Genomic DNA, 3,893 nt, shown 5'->3' with positions numbered 1-3,893 from the left:
AGTATCACTGGTACCTTATTCACTCTTGTGTCAGGATGATATCCTCATAATGCTCCCAGAGTTTGCCAGTGCAGACTACTTATAATATGCCTCTGTATGACTAACCATCCTGTGTGATGGAGATTTTAGCATCACGTAGCTAGTTTTTTGACACTGTACTCCCCTTCATATAGTCTAGGGCAGCTGCACAAATGCAGATGTACCTAATTGTGTTAATAAAAAAAATGAATTGTATACCCGTCAGGTATTTTGAGATCTCTTATAGACCCTTAAGAGTTTCATCAGTTTCGTTTTAGTATTATCTTTGTCACTGCTAATGAAACAACTATATTAATTTGTGGTCCTGGTCTGCTACGTGGAGGGAGGCAGGAAGGGAGGGCGGGTAGTGAGGGGAGAGAGATGAAGGGAGCGGAGAGATATGGAGGGAGGGAAGGGAGGCAGGAGGGCAGAGGAATATGGCAGTAAGGAGGAAGGTGGAGTAGGCAGGATAACGTTGCCATCAATGATGTGATCAGTAGGACCCAAGAGCCGCGGTAAAAGCCAGTTATCCCTTTAAGTCCTGGGCGAGGTTTGCTTAAGCTGGGTCAAGAGGATGTGTGGAGTGGAGGCGGAAGGGAGGGAGGAAGGCACTAGAAGGGAGCGGGAGGAAAGAGAGTGGTGAAAACAGTTTCAGAACGAGTAAGACAGGGAACGAGGTGAGATAGATTTTGCCTAATAGGTTCCCAGCATTTCTTTTGAGATATATATACAAGAGTTGTTACATTCTTGTACAGCTACTAGTACGCGTAGCGTTTCGGGCAAGTCCCTGGAATACGATCCCCGCCGCGAAGAATCGTTTTTTCATCCAAGTACACATTTTACTGTTGCGTTAAACAGAGGCTACAGTTAAGGAATTGCGCCCAGTAAATCCTCCCCGGCCAGGATACGAACCCATGACAGCGCTCGCGGAACGCCAGGCGAGTGTCTTACCACTACACCACGGAGACTGTACATTATTGCCAACAGCATTTGGTGTTCCCAGGCGGTCACCCATCCAAGTACTAACCAAACCCAACGTTGCTTAACTTCGCTGATCGGACGAGAAGCGGTGTTCTCAACGTGGTATGGCCGTTTTCTTTCTTTCTTTCTCTACCCCTTTCACTCTCCCTCACTCTCTAATCCTCTCCTTCCTACTTTTTTTCTCCCTCTTTCCCATCCTTTCTCTATCCCTCCGAGTTTCCCTCCCTGCCACCCACCCTCCCAGCAGCAGCCTCCCGTACAAAACTTCCCCATGATGCATAACGAAGTTGGTTCAAGTTTATATTGGATTCCATCCACTCAGTGCTCAACCTGCTTCCCTCCTCCATTATAGCCTGAGTGTATAGCCTTACCCCCGCACACCCTTAACTTGCCTTCCCTCACGGCCTGGAGTGCCTACCTTGCCATAGCTACCCTCCACTCATGCATCCTTCCCTCCACCCCTCCACCGCACACCCTCCACACTCTACCACCCACATCCGTCGCCCTCACCCCCCACTGCACACCCCCACACTCTGAGTGTGAGTGTGTCGGACCAGAGGTAAGGACTTCAGAGCTTAATGTGAGTATGTAAAAGACAAGTCAACAAACAAAATAATATGAATAATCACTGCCAAATGAAAAGTTACGTTAAGACAAGTGAGTTACAGTGATAGTAAAATAAATATGAATGGAGCTGGAATATTGGCTTCGAGCTGCCACCTCCCTTGGTACACGAAAGCCAAGGCTTAGTCTACCAGCGAGAGATGTCAACTGCAAGGAGCACTGAGATATTCTGACAATACTGAAGCACTGCAGCCCAGACATCAACTTGTGGCAGAGGGCGGAGGGCAGGTGCGACGGGACACCAGCCAATCAGCGACAGGCAGGCAAAGGACAAGTAGTTAGCTGGTTTACGGTGGCGATAGCTAGCAGGTGTGCCGGTGTGCTGGATACATTTTGCTCTCTGGGCAAAACGTTTTGGAGATATTTGGTGGACGTATTTTCTATATTATCTGTTGTTTTTACGTACTTTGTAGGGAAGAGCAGGCTCAATCTCTCTTGAAAGAGATTATCGTCACAATATATATATATATATATATATATATATATATATATATATATATATATATATATATATATATATATATATATATATATATATCACAAATTTTTACATGGGTACCATAGAGCAAAGGGTCTTAGTTGACATGGACTTAAAACCCGCCATATACTGCAGGTACGTTGTATAGGGGCCTTGTAGCCTGGTGGATAGCGCGCAGGACTCGTAATTCTGTGGCGCGGGTTCTATTCCCGCACGAAGCAGAAACAAATGGGCAAAGTTTCTTTCAACCTGAATGCCCTTGTTACCTAGTAGTAAATAGGTACCTGGTAGTCAGATTTCACGGGCTACTTCCTGGGGGTGGAGGCCTGGTCGAGGACCGGGCCGCGGGGACACTAAAGCCCCGAAATCATCTCAAGATAGCAAGATAGATTTACGTTCACGACATTTTTATGCAGGTACCTGACTCAGACGTTTGCAGCAGTTGAAGGAGGGTTTCGAGCCAAATTCGGTGTTGAGTTTCACTTACGAGATGGAGAGTGATGGAAGGCTGCCCTTTCTAGATGTAACAGTCACGGAAAGGATTTTAGGCTTTCACAATGCAGTCTACACTATACAGGGGGAGAGAGACAGGGTGAAGGGGCAGAGAGAGAAAGAGAGAAGGGGGAGAGAGAGAGAGAAAGAAAGTGGGAGAGAGAGAGAGAGAGAGAGAGAGAGAGAAGGGAGAGACAGAGAGAGGGGGGGGAGAGAGAGAGAGAGAAGGGAGAGAGAGAGAGAGAGAGAGAGAGAGAAAGGAGAGGGAAGGGAAGGGAACTATCAGGGTAAAGCACCAATCCAATACGACTATATAGCACTTGGAAGGGGTCAGGATAAGGATTTGAGATGGGACGGGGGAAAGGAATGGTACCCAACCACTTGGACGGTCGGGGATTGAACGCCGACCTGCATGAAGCGAGACCGTCGCTCTACCGTCCAGCCCAAGTGGTTGGGCTGGACGGTAGAGCGGAGAGAAAGGAGAGAGAGTGAAGGGAGAGAGAGTGAAGGGAGAGAGAGTGAAGGGAGAGAGAGTGAAGGGAGAGAGAGTGAAGGGAGAGAGAGTGAAGGGAGAGAGAGTGAAGGGAGAGAGAGTGAAGGGAGAGAGAGTGAAGGGAGAGAGAGTGAAGGGAGAGAGAGTGAAGGGAGAGAGAGTGAAGGGAGAGAGAGTGAAGGGAGAGAGAGTGAAGGGAGAGAGAGTGAAGGGAGAGAGAGTGAAGGGAGAGTGAAGAGAGAGTGAAGAGAGAGAGAGAGAGAGAGAGAGAGAGAGTGTGTGTGTGTGTGTGTATGTTTAGAGGAGGAGCGGGAAGTAGGGTCACTCCCACCTAGGTGACAACGTCCTACCTCTCTGAGCCGCCGGGAACCTAGTTTGATGTGAACCTTTATACTCTGGCTTTTACAGAACTATGATATAGTCTAAATTAATATGGAAAATCAATCTGTACAACTTATTGATGACCTAGAGAGAGGGTACTCACCGCCACCACCCCAACAAAGCACAACTTAGGTGAGTATAAACAAATCCACAAGGTCCGTGACGAGGATTCAAACCTACGTCCGAGAGCATCCCGGACGTTGCCTTAATCGACTGAGCTACGACATGGTCAAAAGAATTGAAACCAGAAGTTCTACTGAACTTACTTGGATCCTGCAGCCTCTCCGAGACACAAACCAGGGTTTTACACAACTCCCCCATGCACTCGAGCTACGTCAATATGCCGTTCTACCTCTTCGCCCTTACTTCATTATACACAGAAATCACAATAGCGTGATGCATCAGCATCAAATGAACAATTTGATG

General features: G+C 47.6%; 1 non-coding gene across 1 annotated transcript; it reads right to left on the bottom strand.

The window, feature by feature from the left end:
• Positions 1-996: 996 nt before the first annotated feature.
• On the bottom strand, positions 997-1,115 carry LOC123763819 (5S ribosomal RNA). The gene has a single exon (XR_006773492.1). It is a non-coding gene; the product is annotated as a 5S ribosomal RNA (ribosomal RNA).
• Between the last annotated feature and the right edge of the window lie 2,778 nt (positions 1,116-3,893).

Source organism: Procambarus clarkii, chromosome 52 (genome assembly GCF_040958095.1).
Source record: "Procambarus clarkii isolate CNS0578487 chromosome 52, FALCON_Pclarkii_2.0, whole genome shotgun sequence".
Taxonomy (NCBI): Eukaryota; Metazoa; Arthropoda; class Malacostraca; order Decapoda; family Cambaridae; genus Procambarus; species Procambarus clarkii.
The sequence above is the reverse complement of the archived record's forward strand: the minus strand, read 5'-3'. Positions and strand labels throughout refer to the sequence as shown.